This window comes from Alligator sinensis, unplaced genomic scaffold (assembly GCF_000455745.1).
Source record: "Alligator sinensis unplaced genomic scaffold, ASM45574v1 scaffold706_1, whole genome shotgun sequence".
Classification (NCBI taxonomy): Eukaryota; Metazoa; Chordata; order Crocodylia; family Alligatoridae; genus Alligator; species Alligator sinensis.
Window position 1 is genome coordinate 85,275 of NW_005842683.1, and position 5,948 is coordinate 91,222.

Genomic DNA, 5,948 nt, shown 5'->3' on the forward strand with positions numbered 1-5,948 from the left:
GATGATCTTCCCCTTTCCTGGTTCCTGGGAAGGGCCAGCAGCAGAGGGTTATGAGGGAGAGAACAAAGTTGTGAACAGGAGGAAAGGTAGCACTGAGAGAAATGGAGGGAGCAGGACAAACCAGGTCTGGCAGCCTCCCATGTGCTACTGGATGAGGAGAGAGCAAAGTTCACACTGGTAAGAAGGGCCTACAGGTCCTCTCCTAAATGGCCGAATGGTGAAAGCATTGTGCTTTAAACGCACTGGTTGTAGGTCTAGCTGTGTATTGGTTCCACTCAGAAGACTTCCTCTTACAAGAAAGCTACTTGTGCTAGCTTTTCCCATAAATGCCTTATGTCACTCAGAAGCTTGTACTCAGGTGTGCAGCTAAAGGCCTGAAACTGTTGTTAAAGGCTCTGTGTTGGGAAATATTCCCTTCCTGCCAGGAATCTCCTATTTCCATATTGTTTTCTTTCTTTTGAAAATTACATTCCAGGTCCTGGGGTCAGGGAGAGGGTGACCCTGCAAGTCCCAGAGGGCGAGAATGGCTGGTGCTGGTGGTGTTCCCATGGGAGAGCACAGGACATCCCTGTGCTGATGGTTTAAGGTGGGGCTGGGAACAGAGATGCGAAGCCTCAAAATTAAAACACTGCCAGAATGCAAAACTTACCAGAACAAAAGCAGAAACACTTGTGAAACTCACCAGAAGTGTTGTGTGGTGAAGGTGTTGGTTTTAAAATCTGACACCCATGCCTATGCATGATCTTGGCATCCACTTCAAGTAGATTTGAAGTAGACACTATGATACTATGACTTCTGCTTTTCCTCCTGGCAGTATCATTGAGCTGTAGAGGCAATGCAGGACTGCTCAGACTTGGGCAGACCAGGGGTACCTGGCTCATCAATGATTTTGTGACTTTTGTAGGACTTGCAGCTGTACTTTAAGATGGTTCTCTCATGTCTCAGACATCCACAAACTCTCCACTTCCCAAAGCAAAAACTTGGGGATGTGAGGATGCTGCTTTTCCCCATCAGTGGATGTCCATGTTCTTAGGGTTCCAAGTCTGCCATTCTCTTCCCATTTTCTAACACAAGGAAATAACCGCTCTATATCAGAGATTCTCTGAGTCCAGATGCCAGGGATGGCCAACTCCCCTCCCCTCCCCTCCCCTCCATGTTTCCTTTGGGACCTTTTCCTTGACATTAAGGCTAAGTATAGACAGTTAAAAAGCCTGAGGCTGAATTGATTTAGTCTTTGCAGGTTAGTCTAAGCTGCAAAAATTAAACCAATAAGCAAATGAACAGACATTCACACATAAATGACTGGTGACTCCTGAGTCTGGAGGGGCACCAGATCAATAATGGAGGGGTGGAGGGCATGGTCCTCTAGCAGCTGATCACTGAGCCAGTGGTTCAGGCTGGCACTTCCAGGGGGTGCCTGGCTGATCTCAGGGGGTGCATGTGCACCCGTGTGCACCCCCCTCCTTGTCACCAATGCATTCACATTTGATTAAGTAAATGCAGGCATATGCCTACAGTGGCTTAAGCCAGAAGCTGGAGGGTGCTAAAGCACAGCTCTCTGGCACATAGCCATCCTGGGCTGTATGTCTGCTTCCTCTTCCTGCTGCTCCCAGGGTCTCTGGGATTTGCAGTCCACAATCACAGCAGCAGGAAGGATTGCAGAACTCTACAGGATTGCTTATCACTTCCTCTTCTTGTTTCCAGGTGCTTTTGGGATTTGTAGTCCACAGTTGCAGCCAGCACTAAGACAGCAGAGCAGGGCAGCTCTGTCCTTGGGGGAAGGTGAGTTTAACCCCCCTCCTTGGCTCCAGATCCCAATCAGGGTTTGCTTGGAGGGGAGACAGTGAGCCAACTAGTGAGGCCAGTGAGTCAGCCCTCACTGCTTGAGCTAGGGAGCAGAGGGAAAGGGACACACCTGTTCTCTTGTGAAGACAGCCCAGCCCTAGCCAGGGCTGCAAAGCATGCTGGGATGCTGGGGGACTATGATTTAACTTGGACCAGGGGTCTGGGACAGAATTTTCATAAACTGGGCTGACTTACTCAGTTAAGTTTGATACTACATTCAACAAGGCTTATCTTAATCCAGTTTCAGCCATTTTGAAACTGGTTTATGTGCACTGAACTTTTGTTCTGTTACAGGTTTAAACCAGTTTATGTGTAACTTCTGTCCCTAGCCTAAAACACCAAGCTGGAGGCAGGATGTGGAACTCAGAAGAGCTGGTTGAGAGGGAGAACAGTGCCTCCAACAATGGGAATTAGTTGACCCAGTACAACAGGGGCTTCCATTTTTTTAGGCAGACAATTCCTTGGGGTGTATCTGGGACATCCCTGCCATCTCTCTGTTTTTTGGAAAGCAGAAATGGAAGTGACCCACCTGGTGCAGCTGTTGGAGGGTGCAAGGGAGAGGGGAGTGTTTGAGGCTGACATTGCTTCAATTAAAAAATGTTAAGAATTTCTCCTTAGAGAAGGAACATTTCCAGTGCAAACATTCTGGTATCCCACTGTCAACAGCACATGCCCTCAAATAGTCTGAAAGCTTAACTTTTGTCATGCTTCTTGCTGATTTCCTAGGACTGACAAGCATGGCTCCTGGTGGCCTGGATTCATGCCCTGGAGAACACCTGCAAAGTCAGGAATTTGTGCTCCAGCTCTATCTTTGTAGTGTATGACAGAGATGGACTGAAATTTCATCACCCACAGCCTCTACTGGAGCATGTTTCTCTTGTAGCTCCTCCACCTTGTAAGGTGAGAGCCCAGGTTTCTTCTGATCCATTGCTATTGTCCTACCTCCTGTTCACATGTGTTGTTCCTTAACTGTGGGTGTTGCTGTGTGGTTGTTAAGGGGCTGAGGCAGTGGACTGCAGGTGTTTGAGTTTGAACTTTGTCCCATGTGTTTAAATAATCACTTGGGTAGCTCAGTTGCCCTTGCCCTGTGCCAAATCCCAGTTGAGGCAGAAGGATGTTGCTTTTTACAAGGATCTGGGTGCAGTCATGTTCACTGCTGGAGAGCATGGTTGTAAGGACACTTTTTTGTTTCAATTTCATGGTCCCTTTGTTTGGAGGAGAGCTTTTCCCCCACTCCATTTCTTCCCACTGCATAAAAGTCAGAAAAAAGAGGGACCATGACAAATTGAAGGTTTGGGTCAAAAGGAATCTCATGAGGTTCAACAAGGACAAGTGCAAAGTTCTGCACTTAGGACAGAACAATCCCATGCATCAGTACAGGCTGGGGGTTGACTGGCTGGGCAGCAGCTCTGCAGAAAAGGACCTGGGGTTACAATGGACAATAAGGTGAGTCATTCCTCATGGCGGGGTCTAGGACTATGCAGCTGGTGAGGAAGCTGCTGGCCAGGGCTCTCTGAGCTGTTAGTGGATTAAGCATCGAGGGAGTGGGATGGGATGGAGTGTTGAATGCCTGAGGGTCTCTCCTGTGGTGACGTGTCACTGGTGTAAGTCACACAGATATGGCCTGGGTCCCAGGGCATCAAAATTTGGGTCAGCTGCTGCATAAAGGGCATGGTCTTGTGGGCACAAGCAGACTGACAGTTGTGGTTGGTCACAGCCACCCACTGGGCCCTCAATGCCTTGACCTTGTTGTGGTACTGCCGTGCTGATGAGGAGTGCCCACATTCCTGCATCCTGTCTGACAAGGCCTCATAAATATGGGTGTGCAGGTGCCTGCCCCACTCAAACTGCCTCTGCACCTCTGCATTGCCCTTGTGTGAGAATGTTGCTCTGTGATGTGCAGATTTTTTTGGCTACTATTTAGTTGATCTAATAAAAGATATTGCCTCTCATTCAAGAGCTTTGTGAATCTTTTTTTCCCCAGACCAACATGGCTATAAAATTGATGCCTGAAACATGGAATGATATCATATTTTATCTGCTTGGAAATATAAACTTCATTGCTAAACAAGAAAGAAGAATTTTTAACGTCTCTGGATGCCTCTGACACCAGACACCTCCAGGGCTGAAGACGGCCTAATCTGCACATCACAGAGCAACATTCTCAAACAACGACTCTCAGACCCAGGGGAATACACTTCCAGCTTCTCTCTCCCCTGTGCAAAATGAAGTTTATTTTCTACCTAGGAGGACTTTTACAATCTTTGATTTCTCCTCAGCCCAAAGAAGGGTGCTTGTGCCTGAAAGGTTGAAAAGAAAGGAATTTTTTGCTACTATTTAGTTGGTAAAATAAAATATATTCCCTTTGATCCAAGAGCTTTGTGTATCTGTTTTTTCCCAGACCAACACAGCTATAAAATTGATCCCTAATCACATACTAGACTCTCTAACCTATTGATTTATTGCTTAATTCCTTAAGTCTCTCACTGAATTTTCTAGATTATGGTAAAGTTCACATAGTACTCTGAACTCTCTCTTTCTTCTTACCTGGTGGAAAGTAGCCAGTTGGGTCCCCCAGGGTTCAGTACTTGGACCAGTGTGTTGCAGGGGTGTGGTTTATGTAAAAATTTATAAGGGACCTAAAGGAAAACCCACTGGCCAGGGGAAGATAGAGTTCTGGAAGGAAGAATACACCCAGAAGGCATTGAGGAGACAGTGGGAGATGTGGGGAAGGCTTCGGGATCTCCAGAGAGCCATGGGGGAGGGAGAAACCCCACAATATGCCCTAGGAAAGAGACCAGGGTATATAGGGGCTGAATATAGATGAGTCAGATGTGAGGGGAAGAAAATCCCCAAAAGTAGGCAAGAGCTCCCTGGGGAAGAGCGAGAAGATTCAGACCAGCCCACAACAGGACTCAGTTTTGACAGACAGTTAATACGGAGATGGGGGAAGGAGAGAGAGTAGGGTAGGAGGAGAGGGTAAACCCTAGAAGGCAAGGATCTCAACTGACTGAGAGTTCAGCCTGCCAAGGTTAGCTAATGTGGGGGGACTGCCCGTGGCGGGGCAACTCCCATTAAATCCCACATGGTGTGCCTTGGGGAAAAGGTGAGCAGAAGACACCTGAAAACCTCCGCCTCCATGCGTTAGAATTGTCAGTGAGCAAGGACAAGAAGTTAAGAGGACCAAGATGAAGGATGCAAGGTGGAAAAGAGTGAAGACGCTCCCTGGTGAGTCTGGGTCTTAAAGGAGGAGGTGTGTCACAGGGCACCAAGGTGCCTGTTCCTCTTAGAGCAGAGATTGCCCAGGGAGAGAGCACAAAGATCCAGATAACAACCCAGGTGCAGGTTGCCATGAGAACTGGTTAACAAAGGAATTGGCTGCACCTGCACCTGGTCAGCCGGCCAGAGGAGGCAGGGCCCTAGGTCCATATAAACCCTAGGGCTGGGACTAGGCAGTTAGTTCCCTACCAGCAGTTGAAGGGGAACAGCCTCCAGGAAGGAAGGGCCCAGAGACGTGGTAGCTGGCAGATATGCCACCTGCAGGCAAGGGAAGATCACCCACGCCTGTTTTCCTACTCTCCCTAAGATGAAATAGAGAGTGGTCTTTGTGCGAGACTCTGCCACCCTGGCCCCCTAGCCCGGGAGGTTTGCTACTTCCTGGGGGCATGAATCCAGGACATAGCAGAGAGGATCCCAAAGATTATCCGGCCCCCCGACCACTACCCTGTGATCCTTATCCATGTGGGCATGAATGACGTGGCTTGGAAAAATCCCAGTCAGGTCATGAGAGACTACAGGGCTCTGGGAGTGGGGCTTAGGGGGCTGGGGGTGCAGGTGGTTTCTTCCTTGCTCCTCCCAGTTGTGGGTCATGGGCTGAGGAGGGAGAGACGGGTCAAGGTTGTCAACCAAAGACTGCAGTGCTGGTGTCACCATGAAGGCTTCAGCTTCCATGATCACAGTCTTCTCTTTGGTGGGAGAGGCAGTGGTCTTCTGGGGAGAGATGGCCTCCACCTCAGTCCATTGGGGAGGAGGCTCTTCTCAGCCAGATTGGTTGACCTGCTTGACTGGGCTTTAAACTAAGCCCACCAGGGGGTGCAGGGATT

The 5,948-nt window shown here is 48.8% G+C and overlaps 1 long non-coding RNA gene across 1 annotated transcript; it reads left to right on the plus strand.

Moving 5' to 3' along the window:
* The first annotated feature begins 1,745 nt into the window (after positions 1-1,745).
* On the plus strand, positions 1,746-4,013 carry LOC102372918. The gene is made up of 3 exons (XR_324983.1): positions 1,746-1,782; positions 2,572-2,745; positions 3,830-4,013. It is a non-coding gene; the product is annotated as an uncharacterized LOC102372918 (long non-coding RNA).
* The last annotated feature ends 1,935 nt before the right edge of the window (positions 4,014-5,948 follow it).